The sequence below is a fragment of the Elephas maximus genome, chromosome 1, assembly GCF_024166365.1.
Source record: "Elephas maximus indicus isolate mEleMax1 chromosome 1, mEleMax1 primary haplotype, whole genome shotgun sequence".
NCBI classification, from domain to species: domain Eukaryota; kingdom Metazoa; phylum Chordata; class Mammalia; order Proboscidea; family Elephantidae; genus Elephas; species Elephas maximus.
Genome location: NC_064819.1, coordinates 91,479,217 through 91,490,042, shown reverse-complemented (window position 1 = coordinate 91,490,042; position 10,826 = coordinate 91,479,217).

Here is a 10,826-nt window from a genome sequence, read left to right as displayed (position 1 = left end):
CAGTTTTGCCAGCAGCATTTGTTGGAGGGACTGTTGTTTTCCCATTTAACTGACTTTGGGCCTTTGTCAAATACCAGCTGCTCATATGTGGATGGATTTATGCCTGGATTCTCAATTGTATTCCATTGGTCTATGTAACTGTTGTTGTACCAGTATCAGGCTGTTTTGACTACTGTGGTGGTATAATAGATTCTAAAATCAGGTAGTGTGAGGCTTCCCACTTTGTTCTTCTTTTTCAGTAATGCTTTACTTATCCGGGGCCTCTTTCCCTTCCATATGAATCCATCTCACTAAAAAAAGTCAGTGGTATGGCGGGATTGCATTGTATGTGTAGATTGCTTTTAGTAGAATGGACATTTTTACAATGTTGAGTCTTCCTACTCATTAGCAAGGTATGTTTTTCCACTTACGTAGGTCTCTTTTGGTTTCTTGCAGTAGTGTCTTGTAGTTTTCTTTGTATAGGTCTTTTACGTCTCTGGTAAGATTTATTCCTAAGTATTTTGTCTTCTTGGGAGCTGCCATAAATGGTATTGATTTGGTGATTTCCTCTTCGATGTTCCTTTTGCCAGTGTAGAGGAATCCAACTGATTTATGTATGTTTATCTTGTATCCTGATACTCTGCTAAACTCTTCTATTAGTTTTATCAGTTTTCTTGAGGATTCTTTAGATTTTTCTGTGTGTAAGATCACGTCATCTGCAAACAGATACCTTTACCTCTCCTTTGCCAATTTGGATGCCCTTTACTTCTTTATCTAGCCTAATAGCTCTGGCTAGGACCTCCAGCACAATATTGAGTAAGAGCGGTGATGAAGGGCATCCTTGTCTGGTTCCCGTTCTCAGGGAGAATGCTTTCAGTCTCTGTCCATTTAGGATGATGTTGGCTGTTGGTTTTGTATAAATGCCCTGTATAATGTTTAGGAATTTTCCTTCTATTTCTATTTTCCTAGGGTTTTTATTGTGAGTGGGTGTTGGACTTTGTCAAATGCCTTTTCTGCATCAATTGATAAGATCATGTGATTCTTGTCTTTTGTTTTATTTATGTGGTAGATTACATTGATCGTTTTTCTAATGTTGGACCATCCCTGCATACCTGGTATGAATCCCACTTGGTCATGGTGAATTATTTTTTGATATGTTGTTGAATTCTATTGGCTAGAATTTTGTTGAGGATTTTTGTGTGTAAGTTCATGGGGGATATCAGTCTGTAATTTTCTTTTTTTGTGGTATCTTTACCTGGTTTTGGTATCAGGGTTATGCTGGCTTCATAAAATGAGTTTGAGAGTATTCCATCCTTTTCTATGCTCTGAAATACCTATAAATTTTTGAATGAGAAATTAACTTGAGCTGTAAACTTTCACCTAGTGCACAATAAAAGAGAAGAAGTTAAAACATTGTCCAAAGTAGTATGTCTCAGAAGTATAATCTGAGGTGCATGTTAAAAATACACACTCCTGGACTCATTTCAAATACCTGAGTCAGGATGTCAAGAGCGGAGGCCTGGAAAGCAAGCAACCTGGATTGATTCTCAGGCTCTGGCAATCTTGGGAGCAATGCACTATATCAGCAGCCCTCCCACCTCTCTCAGGAGCTGGTATTCCGAAAAGGATTTCTCTGCTGGATAAGCAATAAACCACCTGCTGTGAGTCAATTCTGACTCGTGGTGATCCCATGTATGTCAGAGTAGAACAGTGCTTCATGGGGTTATCAATGGCTATTTTTAAAAGTAGTTGCCAGGCCTTTCTTCTGTGGTTCCTCTGGGTGGACTCAAACCTGCAACCTTCGTTTTAGCAGATAAACTAGCCATTTGCAACTTTCTCTATCCTTTCCTGAGGGGGAATAACTAAGGATCAGAGGGAAGCAAGAGGGATTAGCTTTGAATAGGAAAAAGGATGTCTGCCTCTGAAATCATAGGAAAAAGTAAGGAAGTAAAGCTGTAGTTAAGTGTGTAGGCTGGGTGTGTGTGTGACAAATTAGCCCACAATTTTCTGAAGAGTCAGAGATCATCTCTGAAAGAAACAGGTACAGCAGTGAGATAGATGGTTTGAGGTGAGGCACAAGGACTTGGGGTATCTGGTGTACGGAATAGAAAGGAGGCAGGGGCCTTCCCTCCACAGTAGGCAGTCTCAATAAGGCCTGGGAGACATGAAGAAGCACTAGGAGTAACAAAAAAAAAAACCAAAACCACTACTGTCGAGTCGATTTGAACTCATAGCGACTCTATAGGACAGAGTAGAACTGCCCCATAGAGTTTCCAATGAACGCCTGGTAGATTCGAACTGCTGGCCTTTTGGATAGCATCCGTTGCACTTAACCACCACCAGGAGTAGAGATGCTCCTGTTCCAAGAGGGTCACAAGAAGGCAGGGAATGGTGGGAATGGAGGGTGGAGACATCAGCCTCTGTGGGGCCTTGTTTAGCCTACTAAGGAACTTGGAAGTTATCCTGAGGACAAAAGGGAATCCTTGAAGGCAGAACAGGGTGGTATGCAGTAAGAGAGATGCTTCAAGTTAGAACACTTTGATTATATTAAAGAGGACAGATTTAAAATACTTAAGACTGGAGGCAGGGAGACCAGTTACAAAGTCCTCGGCTATAATCCAAGCAAGTCATGCCATAATGTGAACTAGGGGTGGTTTAGTGGGAGTAGACAGGAATATTCAAGTTTGAGAAATAGGAAGTAAAAAATGGGCAGGACTTTGTGGTGTTTGAATCTGGGGGCATTGAAAGAGGCAGCACCCTGGGTAAACACCCACGGAAGGCACAGTAGCTGATTGTTAGAATATGTTCAGTTCGGCTATGGAAACAAGAGAACAAATGGGATGGATGGAAGTCAGAAGAAGTGTTAGCATAGATAAATTAGTAATCTGTGAGACCTGCTAGACATGGATGAGTAGAACATATTTGTGTGAACAGAGATAGAAAGGAGTAGAAGAACAACTAGGTACTACACATTCAGGATGCTCTAAATATATGAGGCATATAAAGCCCTCCATATTCATGAAGTCTTAATTGGACCATCCATTGCTGGCATCTGTGGTGACCCATGTTCTGTCTGAGAAAAACTCATGGCTGCTCATCAGGCTAATTGGCGGGTTACAGCTGTGACCAGGCTATACCCTCCTCCACCCTGCTATTGAGCAAGTGTATGTTTTGGCTCCAGGCACCTTCTGTCTGTTGGGCCTTCTTGCTCCAGACTCAGCTCAGGACCCCATAACTGCATCATTTGGGAAGCCTGATGCACCAGAGAGAGACAGGACAGCAGGATCTTCCTAACCAAGAATTCAGGTTGTGGATTCTTCCACCAAGATTGCACCATATTCTAAGTGTGTTAACATATCCTGTCACTTTTTCCCTGCTCCTGCTATGTGTTTTAAATATATTTAACAAACCATGTGATCCAACATCTTAATTTGGTCTGTGAGCCCTTCTGTCCCACCACCTCTGGGATAGCTTCCTGGTATTCCACCAGGAGGCAACCATGGCATCACAGTCATTTCCCACATCACAACCCAGTTCTGAGAGAGAAACTGGCTATATGGGATGGTGGAGCTACCCACTAGGAATATAGGATGTTGTTCCATAGTAGGGGGAAGGAGGATATGCTCTGATTGAAATGTGTTGTATTTGAGATATTGTGCACATCAAGTCAAGATGCCCACCAGGTGGTTGAATTCTATGGATGGGAAGTACAGGGAAGGGATAGAGTTGGCTTTAGAGATTGAGAGTCATTGCTGTTTCAGACACTGAGCCTGAATGTGGTCCTGCAAGGAGATAAGAGTTCCCATATCCATTACCAACTTGCCTTCCCTTATCCCCTCCTTTTGTGCCCTAAAAAATAATCATGTTGCCTCACCTTCTCATGGGAAACTTGTGAGATCTTCTCCCAGGCAAGATATCTATGAGAGATAACCCTTTCCCATCATTTCTTTTTCTCTCAACAACCCATTCTCTGTGCTGTGACTTCTTTTCTCTTTCGTAGCCTAAGCTAGGCTTAGGGAGGCTCAGTAACATTTGCCATGGGTATAAAGCCAGTAGGAGGCATTTAGATCTGACATTAAAACATTATGCTGTGCCGAGCACAGGGCCTGGTTCTTGCCTTCCAGGAGGGCTCAGTGTGGTGGAGACTGTAACTAAGGAGGATACCGTGTGGTATCTGTACACACATGGCATGCTGGGAACACAGGCAAGAGCCACTAGCTGCTGCAGGGGATGAAGGGTAGGCTGCAGCATGACTTCACTAGACAAGTGCATGACAGAGAAGATAGGTCTTGGTGAGTGAAACGTTTATCAGGCTGAGAATGGAATTCCAGGTGTTTTGGGAGGTGGTGCGTGTAGAGGTGGAAAGGGCCACTGATTTGCTTTCCTGTGACTTCGGAGTTCTGGGCTTTGGTATTTCAGGGTCATACACCATCCAGACCATGGTGGTCTGTGAGTCGCTGGGGAACAGAGCAGCTGGGGACACTGGCAATACAACTATGATGGCCAGGACATCCTTCTCAGCACACTTAAATCTTTCAACTCCAACAAAAGCAGAAATGCAAATGGGGAGGAGGGAAAGGAGCAATCCTTCCCAACCTAAGCAGCATCTACCCTCTCTGGAAGTAACTGGAAGCTGGGGTGGGGGCACAGCCTCTGAAAGATGTGACAGCTGCTGATTGATCATTGGAGGGAAAGTGGAGGGGCCACAGGCCCTGGGGGAGGGATGGAAAGCAGCCTCCTCAGCTAGCCTCAGAAAACTCATTTCATTCCCTCTGTCCTTGTATGACCACTCTCCCGCCCTTACCAGCCTGGTCATTTTGCTTTCCTTCTTTCACACATGCTCTGTCAGCCCTGTCTCTGCTTGGTGTTCATGTTCTGACCCAGGGTGCACACCCAAAGGCACACAGGGCAACGTGTCTGACAGTCATCCTGGAATGCAGGGTGAAAGGTGCCTGGTATTAGCCCTGGCCTCGTGTGGAGGATGTATGGCAGTTTGGCAAGACCAGATGCAGAGAGTCCCCTGTTCCAGCAAAGTCTCTAGGTCTCCTTTGCCACCACCCCACTCTGTCACACTAGAGTGCTCCTCACCACCATGGGCTTGCATGTGACCCTTTACGAAGCACCTGGAAGGGAGCCCATCCCAACATGGTGGGGCCTTGGCATCTATTCTCCAGTAGCCCAGCTAACCTAGTTGAGGGATGAGCTTCCCCTGAACCCCAAGTCCTTGGGGCCTCAGGCCATCTGACCCCAGGGAGTGGGACCATTCAAAGCCAGCAGTCCACTGAGATCCCCTTTGAGGTAAGCAGAGGCTCTCCCACCTGGAGGTGCACCAGGTCAGTGCTGTGTCTCTGTAGAACCTCAGAGGAGCAGCCAGGGTGGCCCTGGAAAAGGGGAAAGGGTGAGAGTCCAGCCCTGGGGCTGTTCTGTCAGTGGCCCACACTTCGGTGGGTTTTATGCACCCACCAGCCTGGATCTTCTGTGGGGTCCTGGCTTCTGCAGCGGGAATTGTGGGAGTTGTAGGCACCTGCCTCCAGATGCAGTGGAAGAAGTTCAGGGTAACAGGAATTCTAAGAATTTTAGAGCTGGAGGTGACCTTAAGAATCACCTGGTATCTCTCTCTGGGAGGCTGAGGCCCCAGAGAAGCATTTTAGAGAAAAGGAGCAAGGGAGAGAATATGAATAGGGGAGGAAGTAGATTGGAGTCTCTGTGCCCTCTGTAGCCTTTGGCCTGGGTTGCGTCCTCCCAAAATACACACACATACACACACTCATACTCTCTTTTTCTGTGAGAAGTTTTACCTTCTGCTTCTCCTGGATTGTGTTTCTTGTAAACTCCCAAGCATGAAAACCAAATTAAAACTGGGCTCCCAAACTCCTCATCATATCTTGATCAACATTGCAGGGAAAGCCTTCAGATTTCCCAGGAAGTCTGCTTGGAGGTGGGGTGCTAGGAAGGCCTCTGCCAACATCTCACTGAGTGTCTCCCCTCCCACTCCTCCAATCTCAATTTCTCTTCATAGGTATGCAGGGAGAAATCTATAGACCCATGTCAAGTAAGTAGATGGGAGGGCACTTGATAATGGGGACATAAATTTATGGCTGATTTGGATTTAGAATTCATTGAGTCCAGTTCTGAGGCACAGGAAGGGGAGGTACCATTAGCTGGAGAAGTCAGAGCCAGAGTCAGAGCCTAGAACCCTGGTCTACCAACTCTTAGCTTATTCCTGACTACTTTCCCCAGCTTGACCACCTTCACCCCCTACCATTTCGTCTTCCTACAGACTACAACAAAGATCTGACTCCTCTATCAGAGGTAAGAGTGTCTGGGTCTGGGGAAAGACTATATTAGGATGCAGGCCTGGTGGGGATGTCAGAGGGTCAATTGTTGAGAAGAGTGGGGTCAGTCTCCATGAGCAGTGGAATATGTGTAAATTGAAGTGGAGAGAGGTAATCTCCCAAGGTGGGCAAGGCCTGAATCCTTCTTTTGTCAACCATCCTTTCCTTCACTTTCTTTTGTCGTCAGATTGACAAAATCCAGGATTCAAAATAAGTGGTTTCCTACTCTGGTTGTTATGGATTGTATTGTATACCCCAAAAATACGGAGTGTGTTTCTTGTAAACTCCCAAGCATGAAAACCATAACCTGTGGTTTTGGAAAGGAGTTGTCCTTGTTATGTTAAGAAGGTAGGATTAGTGTAGGGTGTATCTTGAGTCAATCTCTTCCGAGATATGAAAGAGGATAAACAACCAGAGATGGAGGAAGAGAGATGCCAAGCCACAAGGAGATTGCCCAGGAACAGAAGCTTAGAAGAGTTGAGGACCTTCCTCCAGTGCTGACAAAGAAAGTTTTCCCCTAGAGCTTACACTTCAAATTTGGAGTTCTAGCCCCCTAAACTATGAGAGAAAAAAAAAAAAAAAAAAAAGGCTAGATTGCCTTGAGAAGACTGTGGATAGAATTATGGACATCAAAGGCAATTCTGGTGACAGCTCAGAAGGAAGTAAGGTAAGCTACAGAGAAAGTCTCTCTTAGAGAATACATATGGCACCAGCAGCAGAATGTTGTTAGAAATGTGAACATTAAATGTGCTTTGCAGAGGCTTTCAAAAGAAAAAGATGACATGTGATTGGACAATGAAGGAAGGGAGATGCTTTTTATGCTGTGGCAAAGAACTTGTCCGAATTTTCCTCAAATGTTTGGTAGAAGATAGAACTTGTAAGTGATGAACTTGGATATCTGGCTGATGAGATTTCTAAACAAGATCTTAAAGGGGCCATTCAGTTTCTTCTTGCTGCTTATAGCAAAATGGGAGAGGAAAGGAATTGACTTAAAATGAACTGTGCAAAATAAAAAGAGAACTTAGACATCGGAAAATTCTGTTGTATATAGTAGGGACATGTGTCCTAGAATGTTCACCAACGACATGGCTACGCGATCTTTTGTTAAAGAGAGTAAGCCGGTGACTGATGGATCTAACCAACTACCACAGCAGAACATCCATTAGCTTAGACTGAAGGGGACAGAAAGAGAAGGAAAGGAAAGAATGCTGTCTGCCTCTTGGAATTCTACAGGCAGGAAACAGTCCAAAGGAGCTACAACTGTTGTCCTCCAAGGAAAGAAAAGGACCATTCCTGGAGCAGCTTGCAGGTCAGCTGAACTGTTGGAAGGAGCAGTGGAAGCAGGGCCTTCTTGGTTTCAGAGAGTGGGACCATGGTTTCCTGGATCTCAAAGGGTGAGGCCACAGCCTCCTAGGTTTCAAAGAGTTGGATCTTTGCCAACTACGTTCTGGCATGTGGGGCTGTAGTTAAAGTGTGCCAGGGGCATGGAGCCATTGCCCCAAACTGATGGGGCAGGGCTGTCATGCCCAAGGGGCAATAGATGGTACAGAGGGGGTCTGGTTGCCACTCAGATGGACTAAAATGGGTCTGCCTAAAGCCCAGAGAGTAGAGTTACAGTCCCAGAGGGCCAGAAAGACAGAGCTGAAGCTTTGGAGGGAGGAGTCTCCACCCAAACTCTAGAGGGCGTGGCCAACACTCAGAGTCTGGTTGGGGGGGTGGGGTGGGGGGGGTGGGGGTGAGGGGGTGGGGGGAGAGCATTGCCCAGAAGGTCTCAGAGAAAAAAAAAGAGAGGATTATTTTCAAACCTAGAGCATTAATGTAATTTGTTCTGCTGGGTTTTAGATTTAGTTTGGTGTCTGTGATCTCTTTTTCTTCTCCAATTTCTCCCATTTGTAATGGAAATGTCTACCTTATGCCTGTTCTACCAGTATACTTTGGAAGCAGAAAACTTGTATTTTAGATTTCACATGTTCACAGATGAAGAGGAATTTTGCCCCAGGATGGAATATGCCTAATAAAGTCTTACCCATATTTGATTTAGAGGATTCAGAAGATTTTGGACTTGGAGTTGATTTAAGGCTTTTGGGATGATATGATAGGGTGAATGTGTACTACATGTGACAAGGACATGAATCTTCCAGGCCAAAAAAAAAAAAAAGGGTGGAATATTATGGATTGAATTGTGTCACCCTAAAATAAACCCAGTACTGTTGAGTCGATTCCGACTCATAGCAACCCTATAGGACAGGATAGAACTGCCCCATAGAGTTTTCAAGGAGCCCCTGGTGGATTTGAACTGCTGACCCTTTGGTTAGCAGCTGTGGCACTTAACCACTATGCCACTAGGGTTTCCCACCCTGAAATACATGTTGTAAATCCTAACCTCTCTGCCTATGGTTGTAGTCCCATTTTGGGAATGGGTTGTCCTTGTTATGTTAATGAGGCAGGATTAGTGTAGGGTATATCTTGAGTCAATCTCTTCTGAGATATGAAAGAGATTAAAGAAGCAGAGACAGGGGAAGAGAGATGCCAAGCCTCACAGAGTTCTCCGAGGAACCAGGAAATAGAAGTTGAAGAAACTTCCCTCAGAGTTGGCAGAGAATGCCTTCCCCTAGAGCCAAACCCCCAAAACCCCAGTGCCAACAAGTCGATTCTGACTCATAGCGACCCTATAGGACAGAGTAGAACTGCCCCATAGAGTTTCCAAGGAGCGCCTGGAGGATTCGAACTGCTGTCCCTTTGGTTAGCAGCCGTAACACTTAACCACTACACCACCAGGGTTTCCCCCCTAGAGACAGTGCCCTGAATTCGGACTTTTAGGCTTCTAAACTGTCAGAAAATCAATTTGTTTGTTATAGCCACCCACTTGTGGGATTTCTATTATAACAGCACTAGATAAAATTAAGACAGTGGTCTAGAGAACATCTCCATTGGTCCCCACCTAAGCCCTTCCAACTGGTTTGCCTAAACAAGCAACACCCCCACCCCAGAGGGGGATGGCTGGGCTGACAGCAGCAAGACCACCGTTACTTCTTACAGTGAGGCTGGCCAGCCACACCTGGGGGAGAGGTGGGCCTCATCTGCCCTCCCTGGGCCTGCCGGCAGTGTTTTACAACCAAGCCAAAAAACCCCATCGCCGTAGAGTTGGTTCCGACACATAGTGACCTTATAGGACAGAGTAGAACTGCCTCATAGGGTTTCCAAGGAGTGCCTGGTGGATTAGAGCTACTAACTTTTTGTTTAGCAGTCATAGCTCTTAACTGCTGTGCCACCAGGGCTCCGAACACTTATATTTGTCTGTGCAGCACCTTGACATTGTTGGAATAAAGACGTATGTGGAGAGTTCTTGGACTTGAGGTTTCTCAATGACTCTCCAGGACTCAAGAGAATCAAGGAGCCAGGTCTGATGACTCAGCCTTGTTTCCAGTCTCCTCCCGGCCCAAGACAGACTGGGCAGACTCTGGGGAGAGGGGACCTTGGCAGAAGTGAAGCCATCTACCCTTTAGGGCTAACAGGCAGGTGGGTGGGGGAGGAGAGTCTGTCTCAGCCTCCTGTGGGCCTTAACCCCCCCAGGAAGAGCTGGCTAGGCCTCCAGACAAGTTTAGCTGACCTTTAAGGTTCCAGGTTACTCTCCAGGCTTGCGCTAGGCTGACCTAGCTCGAATATCTGGCCACAAGCAGCTAAGGACTCAGGAACCCACCCCTCCTCTGGCTCTCCCTCTAGAATGAGCCTCTTGCCCAAGCCAGAAACATACCACTTAGAGAAACTACATATTGTAATCTGAAAAAGAAGAGGGAGGTTTTGAATGGGAAAGTTGGGAAGGTGAGTCTCTGGGAAGACAGGGGCAGCTGGAGTGAAGGGTTTTCAAAAGCCTAGAGGGTGATGAGTTGAGAGGCAGCTTTATTAGGATTTTAGCCAAGTCCTGAGCCCGCCCCTCCCCCTCTTCAGGGAGGCCGTTTTCTTGGCAGACAGCAGATAGGTGCATGACAAAAGTGCTGTGATGGCTCTGTCCTGTGGAGTGAGGAGCTGGCTGGGGAGGGCCCCTCCTGTTCCAAGTCTCTCCACTCCCACCAGGCCCCTTAATCTACCTGCTTTTTGGGCAGAGAATGACTTTAGAGGTGAACACAACTCCAGCCCTTCTAGATGTTCCTACACCTGTGAAAAGTATTGAAACACATGCATATAGTTAGTTGCCCTAAAAGTATATACAGACTTGCATGTGAACACGGACAGTTTGGTACAGACTCAGAGGAAAAAAACAGACTCAAAGGACTTACTGATACCAGCCAGATGAAGACAGCAGACTCCTTGACCACAGTCAGAAGGGTCCCACTGGGACACCCAGCCCCCTAGGAAGCAGACACGGAGCCACTTGACCCCAGCAAACAACCCTAGAAAGGGCCGAGCCTGGAGTGGAAATGAAGAGATGCCTTAAACCAGGCAGAGGTTAGCATCTCCAGGCTGAAGCTTCCATCTTCCAAGCTGTGGGGAGCTCCGGTCCGGTATCTTCCC